General features: G+C 36.1%; 1 protein-coding gene across 1 annotated transcript in view; it reads right to left on the bottom strand.

Moving 5' to 3' along the window:
* Window positions 1-7807, bottom strand: part of LOC120526108 (frizzled-3) — a 30691-nt gene extending 22884 nt beyond the window's left edge. The window contains exon 1 of the mRNA XM_039749031.1: window positions 7106-7807. The gene's annotated coding sequence lies outside the window, so the exon portion shown is untranslated. The remainder of the gene's footprint in view (window positions 1-7105) is intronic.
* Between the last annotated feature and the right edge of the window lie 5092 nt (window positions 7808-12899).

Raw genomic sequence — 12899 nt, 5'->3', positions numbered from 1 at the left:
ACTATAAATACTGGCAAACTAGTTTAACAAAAATTTCAATATTCAAAGTATATATGACCATAAATAATTTTATATTGAAACTTTATACAAGAAACTTTATTTAAGTTTATATAATAAATTACAAAAAAAATCTCTCTCTCTTTTTTAAAATCATTAAACAGAACCATAAAAAGAAAGAATGAAACACTGTCTACTTTTAAATAACAAAAAAGAAGCAAACTAACAAGTAAGCTAAAATATCAACATATATCTAATACACGGCATATGGACCTTTACAAAACTACTTGCTTTAATGTTCATTAAAAGTGTAACGTTAGGAATATATCAAAACCTAAAAGGTGTTATTATTTTAGTTATGTATATATAAAAACTGATTCTAAAAACTACATTTCCAGATCATTAGTGACTATGTTTTTAACAAAGCCAATGATTTACTTCTGGCAAGTCAACTTCTTTCCAGTCCTTTCTGACCCATGATGTAGTAAGCTATATTGAAAACCTTGCACACTTTGTGCTAATACAAAGTGCTAAAAAATACAAATAGTCTCCATTGACATACCCAAGTTAGAAAATGTCAAAGTAATTTAGGCAGATGTATGTGAAAAGATATTGTTTGTGCCAGGCACCATCAAGGCAAAACACTCATCTTAAAGAACTGGAACCAATTTGGAGTTAATCAATGTAGCAGCTTTATTGGAGAAAGGCAATTTCCTTAAGCACCACGGCAGTGTTACAAAAATATTTCTTATGGCTAGATACCTAGTTGTATACTCGAAACAATCTGGAAAAACTTGAAACTTAAATTACCATATATCTCTTTAAAAAAAATTCCAGCTAAATAGATACATTTAAGTTAGAAAAAGAAGAATTAACTTGTTTTTTTTTTAATATGCATTTTATAAACTTCCAAAATGCTTAAGCAAACTGGTACTGAGTAGTTCTTAATAAGTAAGAAACATCACCAAAATGCATTGCTTCCTAATATTACTTTGATCAGACGGTATAAGTAGTTAGGCTTAGGCCTTAATCACGGGAGGTGTTAGACTTTTGTCCATCAGCAGGCATGGAGAGTAGTGTGACTCTAAGTTGGGAAGGTGGCTAACAAAAAAAATACATTTTAAATGTGCTTAGTGCTACCGCATCATTAATCCAAGCTCCTAGGTTTGAATCTCTTTCAGGGTAGATATCTGTGTGGAGTCGGCATGTTCCTCAGAGTTTGCATATTTCTTTCCCTTGGGTATACCAGTTTGTTTCCCACCACCTCAAAGATATGCATTTTATGTTGACCGATGAGTAAACTGGCCACCTGTGAGTGTGGGTGTGAATAATTGATTGGATCAGCTCACATACACCTGATGCTGCCTTGCCTGTGAATTGAGTTAAGCAGGTTTGAGAAACTTATGCCATCCTATTGCTTCATAAACTGTATTTGTCTGGGACTCATTTCTAATCTTAAGAAAATTACTTTTCTGTTCTTATGACTGATACTCAAACACATTTACATGTTTTGGACTTGTACAGCTTTACTGTTATATTCTTCCAGGAATCTTTACTATGTGAATTTGTCATGATGTCTGTTTATTATAAATGAGACCAAAAAACATCCAAAATATATTGCAAAAATTACTTAGACTTTGGGAGTTTAAGAGTTACTAAAACATTTGATTAAGTTAAAAACTTGAGCACCTTGTATTAAATGTTGAAATGAAATTTACAAACCCATAACTTTAAATTAACAAAAGCCCATAACTTTATTTTCACTTCATTTAGAGTAATAATGGCTGTGGTAATACAGTAACAGAAGATTAATAATTTATAATATCCATAAACTCAGGCCTCTATGAAAACTAGACAAACCACAGGGAAAAGGTTTTAATCCCCCATTTGGTGAATGTTCAACGTTGTCTCTATTAAACCAGAAACATTTAATGTAATATAAGTCACCGATTAATCAAGATTTTAAATTTACCTTGACAGAAGCTATTTTAGTTTATACATTTTGCATAATTTTCTCTTTTATTCATCCGACAACTGCCGCTAAACAGATCTACAAGTTACTGAAAAGCCAGAACAGTCACAAACATGACAGAGAACCTGCTGTCTCATCAGTGGCTTGCATAAACCTCTGAAACAACTCACTTCCACTTCTTATTTATTAATTTCTTCATAACCAAAATTGCAATAGAACTAGAATGAATAGAAGAGGAAAGGATTCCCATAAGGATGGTTCTGTAAGCTGTTATGCATACAGTACATGTAGCATTGTGTTTGGCATTTATGTCACATTAAAAACAACCTCATGGCTGCATTATCTGCAAATTAAAATGGAGGTACTTCGATATTTCTCTGTACCTGTAATTTAATGGCAAAGCAACACAATATCCAGCTATCCATCAGTCAGCTATTTTTACCTTGACACTTCAGCATAATTTATAACCCTCTATCAGGTACTTTTACAAAAGTGATTTGTTTAAGAAATATAAACTACAATTACCTAAATAACCTCCACAAACAACAACTAACAATAGTATGAAAACTTCAATTTCTACATAATTTTAGTTCAAATCTGGTCGCTGTGAAAGCTATTTCAGCCACCACAAGCCTATCTGGGTTAGGTACATCATACTGTGAAAAAAAACATGTTTTTTGTGTACTCTGTGCTAACATGTGTAATTAAATTTTATTATCACTGTTATACAGGAATGACATGACTCATGCTGCAAAGTTATTTAATAAACAAAACCAAATTTGTCTCTTTAAGTAAACAAACAAATATTTAAAACTCTTTAACTTTCAAAACAGTTAAGTCCTTGAACACACCTGAATGTTGTGCAATGTGTACATTTTCTATCTTTTTTCATATTGCTTTAAAACATGAAACATTCCAAATTGGATTATAATTCAACCAGAAAGGAAAAATTAAACCCAAGTGGGTATCAACACATTAAGGAATGTAGTGCGACCCAAAAATATAATGCAACAAGCAGGAAGAGGTCAATATGAAGGAAATTGTTCGACACATAAACACTCAGTAGGAAAATATTTAACGTAACAGATTTATAAAATAAGGAAACAAGTTACCACAAATTCCTTAAGAAACTTTTGATTTCCACCACAGTTAACGAATTGCAGTTATGTTTAACGCAATCCACTCTGAGTTGTGCTTTCGAACTCTGAATAAACTGTCAGGTCCAGTCAGGTCAGGTTGGAGAGCATGCACTTGTACAGCATGTTGCTGCACCCACCACATGACGAAACAGCTCGGGATCCTGGTTCGCAACCCCTCTGGTAGACACACAGTCCAGTCCCACCCTCCGGAAATGACCATCTATCTGCCGCAACCAGGTGTTACCTGGGTGTCCTCTTGGCCTGGTCCGGCCACTCAGGTCCTCAAGAAAGAGGATCCTATGAGCCAGATTACCCTCAGGGAATTGCGTCACATGGACGTAGTGCCGTAACTGATGCTCCCTCAAAATTCAGGTAATGTGCCTCATTTGAGACTCTGTGACCGACTGCTCATTCGACACAAAGTCAAACCAATGGTACCCAAGGATTCTCTGAAGAGACACAGTACCAAAAGGAGTCCAGTCTTTGTCTCAGGTCATTGGATAGCATCCATGTCTTGCAACCATATAGGAGGCAGGAAGAAACAGCGTATGTAAGAAATATTTGTGCTACTGTTGTATCCCTTCTTCTAAATTTCATCTTCCATCTATTTTTTGAAGATACTTTTTCAGTATAAGATATCAGATAGTCAGATAGATAATTTCCATTTGTTCAGCTAGCATAATGCCCTACTGAGGAAAAAAAATAAAAATAAACCAAAAAGTGTTTTTCCCCCCAATTAAAATTATCTCTTGGCTTTTTAAAGTACTGCATCAGAGTGGCCAAAACTGCTCCTGAAGGGTTAAAATAGACAAAGGGCTAAAATAGACATTGGTATTTGTCACAGATTCCCAGACAATCCACATCTACTGTGAATCTGTGAAATAATCTTTCCTTATTTTACCATTCCCTTTTACCTATTCCTGTTTTTAAAAGGACATGATAAATGAAAGAGTCCAGCAAAATCTAACAAGATTTTTTGTAGCTTTAGAGCGTACAGAACTTATTCTATTCTGTTTCTACAGTATCACTCAGCTGATTGGCCATAGCCATCACTGACTGATATAAATTAACATTTTAACATCACACTGCAATCTGCTCATCAGTTTTTTTTGTTTTTTTTTTACTTTACTTTAGACACTTACAAAAAAGTGCTTAAACTGAAAAGATTTAAGTAGTGATAAATGCAATAAATCTGTGCAAATAACTAACATGACCAAACAAAAACATACTAAAGATGTGGATTTAAATATAGGCATGAATTAGCTTTTGAATGAGGAATGAACTGGCAGGAAAACTTGTAGGTACAATAGCCCTCTAAAACTATGTTGGTCCACCCCTCCTCTACAGTTTCAAATGGCACATAATTAGATACTCTTCTATGGGATGCATTGTGTTTTGTTTTGTTTTGTTTTTTTGCACCTGTCAGCTGGCTCTTTAAACAACATATATAAAACATTTATGAAGCAAAATTAAGCTAACTAAATGGATATAACTCAAACAAGAAAAACAAAGTAAATTTATATCAGCCAGATGGCAAGAAAACACACTACTGTTGTATTCATTAACAAATAAAAAACACGATCAACCCCATCATTAAAGAAAGAATAAAAAAAATCAAGAAATTGCCCTTAGATTAACACAATAGCTGAAACTACAACAAATATCCACAAGGGTGCTCCAGAACCAAGTGTGATCCACCATGATTTGTATGTGCATGAAGCATATGATGTAATATCACTTTTCCCTTTTATTTTCACTCACCATACCAGGGATTCTGGTAATAGTGCTTGTTTCTTGTCTGCAAATGTAAAGAACAGAAGTATAATAAAAATATATATTATGAACACATTATTTACTTTTTTTGGGAAGTTCAATATTAATTAGTTCAAGATTTCAACTTATTTTTATTTTGTGTACGACAGTCCACTACCTGTAAGTGACGACATCAACAACCAAAAGAGGTGGCATGAAAAATGTAAGAGAAAGTGTGCAAGGGCAAAATATGAATGGCAGTTGTGTGACAACATGGTATTTTAGAGATTTTGAAATGTGGATAATGAAGACAGAAAATAAATAAAAAGTTGGAAAGGACTCAGATGAGAATGACCAGATAGATGTTTCACTGAGAGAATGGAAGGCAAATGGAGAGTTGAAAAAAAGATTGGTGAGGAAGAGACAATTCACATGAAGAACAGAAAAAGAATAAACTTTTTTGGCGCTACTGGAGTGAAAGGGGCAAGAAATACTGCAGTGAAGGAATGCCCTTTGTTTGAGTCAGAGAGGATGGGGCCAAAGACCATTTGAGTGAATGTTAGGGTAGAGAACAATGGAATTTCCGAAAGAAAAAAAGGGAAGCAACAACAGTGAATTTGTTGAGGAGTAAATGGCAAACCAATGCAAACAAATATAACAACTATTAAATAGATCATTATTATAGACTGGCCCAGTGGTTAGCATCCAGTATCCCGGGTTTAAATCCCACACATTCTCATTATCAACATGTTCTTCTCTCCTCTGGGTTTTCGAGTTTTCCATCCACATTAATAAAAATGTGAGGGTTAGGTTACCCGATGATTCTAAACTGGCCTTATGTGAGTGCGAGTGTAGGGTGGGCTTTTCATCAGCGGCTGGTTTATATCTTGCCCCAATGCTGCGGAGATACCTTTTTGATGGTGAACTGGATTAAGGGTATTTGAGAATGTTATGTTGTTTCAGATCGTTCACCATTCCATTCTCCAAGCATACTTTTTGCTTTAAATGGTCCTTGGATTTCTTGATTTATACAAGCAGCAATCAATGGCCAGGGAAGAACTATGAAAAGAATGCCACTTCACTGCCAATAACCCATATTTTCTCAGACTAAGTTACTTTGAATTGCTCCTTATTCTAAAATTCATGTATTGACAGTATATACAAACAGACAGTATCTAGTGGAGATCAAACACAAACAAAATTACAAGTTTTTATCTAATTGTAAGTATCAATAAAAGTTATATTTTATGCAGCTACTAATATTAATAACATACCTTTGAGTATAAATACATAAAACTGTCAAAAACTAGTAAGTCACCCAAGTAATATAAACAATCAGGTACTTGTCAAATATAATTATCTTTTCATTTTTATCTTTTTTTTAATGGCTTTCTTTATAATATTGTTATTTGTAACTACAAATGTTAAACAAAAGATAAATTTACTAAATGATTTACAAATACAGCCAAATCAAACATAGTATGTCTGGTTATTTGGTCACGTAAATACATGCAATTTATAATTACTACAATAATTATTATTAAAGCATTATTATGAATGGCAATTGGCCGAAAAGTAAACAAAGATTTTACTTCAGCACGGAGCAGCATCAACGTTAACAAAAAAGAAAAGAATTTTAACTTAAAGTCGCACAAGTCAGACTGCACCGCATATACTGTATGAACAGTACAAGAACAGCGAACAAAGAAACAACAAAACTCAACAGTCAAAAACTACGGCGTAACAAGGGGCAACAATAAATCTTTTGCGTGCAAACAACAGACAGAAAGAGTTAGCTGGCATATGCTGTAATACTAAAATTGAGGTGGTGAATCCTTTACTTATTTTAAAGTGTACCAACTGGACCAACAAATACTTGCAAATACTATTCGAACATAACAACAAATAAACGGTATCTGTATGGTAAACGATAACATCCGAATGATTAATTAGCCCTGGACCAAGTACAACAAAGTCTAAATGAACTCTAAAGTTAACCTTAATATCTAATAGCCTTTTTCATTATAACCCAACATGGCATCAGTTTGCAAAATTAATCCGAATGACACGTTTTATAACGAATAATAGGCTCAATATTGTTAACAGAAACCTCGATATCGAAAGCACCAACAACGATCAATAATAAAAATGGCTTTAATGAATAAAGGATATAGCAGGTGCACCCTAGTATACACGTTGCGTCTGGCAGCGTACTGCGAAATGTAAAAGTAAATGGAATGAATACCTTTAATCGAAACAGCATGAAGCTCCAGCGATGTGCGTTATCTTCGGATAATAAAGCCTGTGCACATGTGACGCGCGCGTAGAGATCCGAGGATGCGCTCGTCGTTCTCATCAGTCAGTGCATCGCTGGTCCGAAAAGCTGCTCGAAACATTTGTTCGGTATGCAAAGCAGAACCCGTGGTCGCCATATTTAGTAGGGACAAAGGGTCTTCTGTTCGGTGCACACATAGTCAATTTCCAGATATTCTTTAATATTTTGCACTGCTCCTCTTATATGATGAATGCAAACATGAAATAAAGTCTTCTATAAACCTTAGATAACGATATGTTTTAACCACGTACGCCATTAGTTTTACCACACTGCAAAGCATGCATCTAATTTTGCCAAAACTGCATAGGTTAAATACAATATCGTTTCTTCAGATGACCATTATTTTGAAATGTATATAAGGGTCTCGATTTTGCTATATCAAGTATTACATAAAGAGCTAATATTTGAGATTCCTGGTATTGTTTAGAATTGTAAATTTCTTGCACATTGCATCTAGATCCCAGCAGTTAAATTATTCCAAAAAGGTTAGAACGGGAAATGTATCAGCTGCTTCGCCAAGCAAAAAACAAAAAAAAATCCACTGATTTACAGAAAATGAAAGTAGCACTTCGACCACGGTTACATCATCACTTAGGAGTGAGTAGTTGTGGTGGTGTGTGACGCTAACAACAAAAAACAAATACGCCCACTTCCGGCGACCTTTTGCTCCAATAGTCCCGGGCACTTCCGGCATGTTTCAAATTTTAGCAGTGTACTGTTACGGCAGTAGGTGGTGGCACTTTACACATTAATTTAATGGGAACATATTTTATGAAACATATGCGTCGAAGCATTCACCTCTTCAGCCGATTACGTTCTCTTTTATGTTGACACATTTAAAAAAACAACCGTAAAGTGCCATAAGCACATATACCCTATACTGAAATGAGTACAAATCTGTACTTAGATTATTTTATGCATACAGACTCCTAGAGGCTCCTCACAGTTACAGCCACGAGAGGCCACAATTTGGTTGCATACTATGTGGCTAGTGGCAAGGTATTAAAATGTACCAATAGGCAGCCAGTTCATTTTTCACTACCTGAGACCCTGAGCAAAGCATTTTACCTGCTCGTTCTTCACATGTATGTGTATATGTAAACGTATTGTATATGTATTTGTTTACACCACTGGCATAGTAATATTACATTACATTAAATAATATTGTTATCCATGTTTGTGTCTAGTACTATTAATATCGGTGTTCACTTTAATATTAATATGTTGTAGCTAAAGAGAACATAAACTGGCTTTTGTTTTTGCAACTTGCACAAATACCTCAACAAAAAACAATGAGCACTCTAACAAAAGAATTCCACCAGTGTTTATAAAAGACACATCATCAGAGCAACCTTTTTTAGCAAGGTGTTTGGAAACTAACTTAGTGACCCACTTGTTTGAGGGTTACAATATCAATGGATGTTTTTTTTCACATGTAGAAATATTTAAATATTACCTAAGTGGGATTGCAGTATTTCTGTTAAATGAAGTAAATTTCATATTTGCAAGAAAATTCTTTGTAAACTTTATGAGTTGTTTGTACATTCACATACACATATCAAGAACAGCATATTTGTCTCTTTGTATTATGCTCTTCCTGGCGAGTGTCATGGTGGCAACATGCTCAGCTAAATTGACCTTGACATTAGATTTCCAGGAACTTCCTCTTGCCTCTTCTGGAGAATTTCTAGGCAAAAAAAAAAAAAAACAACTAATACTGTATATGTAATCCCTCAAACATATCCTGCCTGTGCCTGCAATTCTCACTAGGTGGTCAGGGCCTGGTACATCTAAAGTACAGCTCTAAAGCACCTTCACTTGCTGCTTTCCATATGGAGATGGTGGAACACTCCTATGAGTTTCTCCATATTGTGGAGCTTATCATCCACTGAGACCCACACAGAAACTGACATTGGAAACCCAGAGCCTCATATTGGCAACAAAAGCTTGTGAGCACAGGTGATGATGGGGATGTAAATTGAGAGTGAATCATAATCCTAGTGTGGGGACCTATTTCATACTTTACCACTACAGTCCATTACAGCAACATTAAACGGGTGCTGCTGTACTGATTTGTTGGTTGATGTCGCAATTGTCTCTGCATTTGTAAGTAAGTCCCAAAGGTAATTTTACTCATCAATTTGAGGACCACAGCTTACCCCTTACTTGCAAGAAACAAACCAATCTTTTCTAGGATAAGATAATTACCTCATATTTGGTTGTGCTAATTCTCATCCCAACTGCATTCACACTCTACACAGGCAGCATGGTGGTAGCACTAGTGCCTCACAGTAAGAAGATCATGGTTTTGCGTCCTGGGTCTTCCGTGTGGTAGTGCTTTGAGTAGTGAGAAAAGTGCTATATAAATGTAATGAATTATTATTGCTATTATCACCTGCAAATCATTCCATGAGATAACAGTTTGGTGTAGCTGAGAGGAATATATCATCTAGAAACCGAAGAGACACAACCCTTTGATTGTCAAATTAAGTACTGTCCAGACCCTGGCTGCACCCTGATGCTCTAGCATGTAAGTCATGAACAGGAGAGGTGATTGCACATCATTGTCAAAATTTACCTGCAACATTTTAAGGACTTGGCATATTGTGAAATATGCAAACACAATTCTTGCTCTGCAAATGCAGGGACCAATGCAAGCACACTATATACAGTACTTCTAGCACTTTTTACAGGATATTGTGGTTTCATTAAACTTCACCCACAGATGAGCCTTGCCTTTAGCCACAGCTGCAGCTGCTTTCATTTTGACCTGCTAGCACCTCTCAGTCAAATTTGGAGACTCTCCTGCTACAATCGCATGGAAAGCTTATTTCTTCTTCGTTACTGCTGCTGTCCCTTAGCTGGTCCTACAGTCGCAACTTTATTTGGTCATAGCTACTTATAATTGCTTCCCCTTCTAAGGTCTTGACCAAGGCCTATTCAGAATCCATGCTCCTGGTCTGTCCAGAAAAGCAGAAAAAAAATATTTTGGACGTGAGAGGTGAAATCAATCTGAGCAGCAGCATCCCTTAGTCATTACCAGCATACGTTTACTACTTGTTTGGCCTTCCCAGATCTGCCTGGCAGATATGCCCGGTGATTATCAGTTAACAACTTACCACCTTTTTTAACCTGATTGTCCAGAACAGATGGCATCAGATCCAATGACATGACTATAAAGTTGACAATTAACCCATCAAGAAATGCTCTGAGTATTGCTTGAGGTTCAGAAGCAAACAACAAAGTTTTCTGAGGTAATACTTTGTGCCCATTATATACTGTAATAACACTTTACTTTTCACAGGAGAATATTTTTAATTCTTCCTACCTGCCATGAAGTATCAGAGTACCCATCCTGCTCTGCAAGGATGTACTTTCTAACTATGGAATTAATGACCCCTATGATTGTAGATGCCCCTTGTCATGTGTTTAAGTTGAGAATAATCATGCTGTACAGCAGCTATAAATTCAGTATAATCGGTATAAGGTGTTGGTCTATTCAATTAAATTTTATTTTCATAAGAGAGAAATTTGTTTTGTCAGCAGGTCTTATGTAGACACCATAACCTAACATTAAAAACACATCAGAAAATGATAAATTTGACAAATGAGAGGATATTATTCAGTCCATCAGTCTCGTTCGTTTAGCAAATAGCTAAGCTATTTCAAAAGAACATCACAAAGATCACAGCCTTCAAACATAAAATGAGCAAAAATAAATAAAATATAGTAGTGAGTGTAATACTTATGGGGAAACATAGGTCTACCATATTTCAAATAAAAATGAAACCGACATGTAAACTTGGCTGATGATTGAGGCAAATGCTACCTGTTTATCTTATAATTTAAGCTTATGGGTTTTGATTAAAAGAGGTACAAAAGAGGTATACATTCCCCACACATGACTCATAATTTCACTTGCCTCTCTAAACCTCTCATTACATTTCTAGACAACACCAACCACTGCAGTCATGTGAAGGGAAAGATGAACAAAATCTGGAAAAAGCTTTCAGAGACTGCTTGGATATTGTACTTTTATTGTTATTGTAACATACTTTAGTTGTATTTTGATAAATGCTTCAGCATTTCATATTTTTTCTTATACATGTTTCCATTCTGTTTGCTCTTTTAGAAGGTATTTCATCCACTTTCTGCATTTTTACTTACAGTAATTCATTTGTGTCTTAAGGATTTTAATCACCAGGAACTAGTGCAAATAAAAATCAAAAGGGACACCTACAAATTAGGTGACCCTTTTATGTTATATGCATTTTCATCCAAGAAACTTTTTATTAAAATATTTAGGGAAATATTGAGGGACTAATGAGATCTAATGCTTTATGACCCACAAAAATATTTTCTTGATTTTCCCAATAATGTAAAGTATACAATGCCTTGCAAAAGTATTAATTTTACTCAGTGTGTGACATGTTTTGTTGCATTAAAATCTAGAATTAAAATAGATTTTCATTTGGATTTTATGTAATGGACTTAACAATATAATCCAAATTGTTGAAGTGGAATGAAAATACACGACACCTTCTACATATACTGTATAAAAAAAACAAGTAACAACTGAAAAGTTGTGAGTGTGTGTGTATTCCTCACCTTTGCTATGAAAGCTCCAAATAAGATCTGATCCAACCAATTCATTTCAGAAGTCACATAATTAGTTGATTAAGGTCCACCTGCGTGCAACCAAAGAGACACAGGATCTGTTACATTAAATGTCTTGGAATGGCCTAGTCATAACACAGACCTCAATCCAATTGAGAATCTGTGGCATGACTTGAAGATTGCTGTACACAAACACAGCCCATCTAAATTGAAAGAACTGGAGCAGTTTTGCCTTGATTTCTGTTTATTCTTTATTTATTTATTGTTTGTGTCATAATAAAAATATTTTGCATCGTCAAAGTGGTAAAGATGTTGTGTAAATGAAATGGTGCTAACTCCCCAAAAATCCATTGTAATTCCAAGTTGTAATGCAACAACCTGCGTTGTAATAGAGAATTGGTGGACTTGGCCCAGGTGTCCTTTAAAGAGACAGTGTGCACCCCCAAGGTAGCGAGGGAGGAGATTCCAGACCAGACAGGTAGTAATAGGTGGGTCACGGTCACAAGGCGTAAGGTAAAGAGTGCACACTGTCCGGGGGCATCAACCCCAGAATTAGAAGTGTCTAACCGTTATCATGTCCTGGCGGAGCTGGACGGTGACTCTGATAATTCTGAGGTGGTAGGCAGGGTTGAGGAGCCCCAACGGGCCACCTCAAAACCAGTTCCCAAAAAGAGAGAGGTAGTGATAGTTGGGGACTCAATCATTAGGGGGATTGAAGCGCAGGTGTGCTCCAGAGAGAGAGAGTCTCGCACGGTGTGTTGCCTTCCGGGAGCACAGGTGGGAGACCTCCCTGGAAGGGTGGATAGGCTCTTGGCCAGAGCGGGGGTGGATCCAGTTGTCATTGTCCACGTTGGAACAAATGACATACATAAGGGTAGTCTGTCAGTTCTGCGATCCAAATTCAAAGAGTTAGGTACCAAGCTGAGGAGCAGAACTGACAAGGTAGTCTTCTCCAGTTCTGCCTGTGCCAGCGCCAGTCCAGGTAAGATTGAGGAGATTAGAAGGCTTAACGCGTGGCTCAAATCTTGGTGCAGGGTAGAAGGGTATAGGTTTATGGGGCATTGGGACTCCTTTTGGAACAGATGGG

Source organism: Polypterus senegalus, chromosome 3 (genome assembly GCF_016835505.1).
Source record: "Polypterus senegalus isolate Bchr_013 chromosome 3, ASM1683550v1, whole genome shotgun sequence".
Taxonomy (NCBI): Eukaryota; Metazoa; Chordata; class Cladistia; order Polypteriformes; family Polypteridae; genus Polypterus; species Polypterus senegalus.
This window is presented reverse-complemented; position numbering and strand designations above follow the sequence as displayed.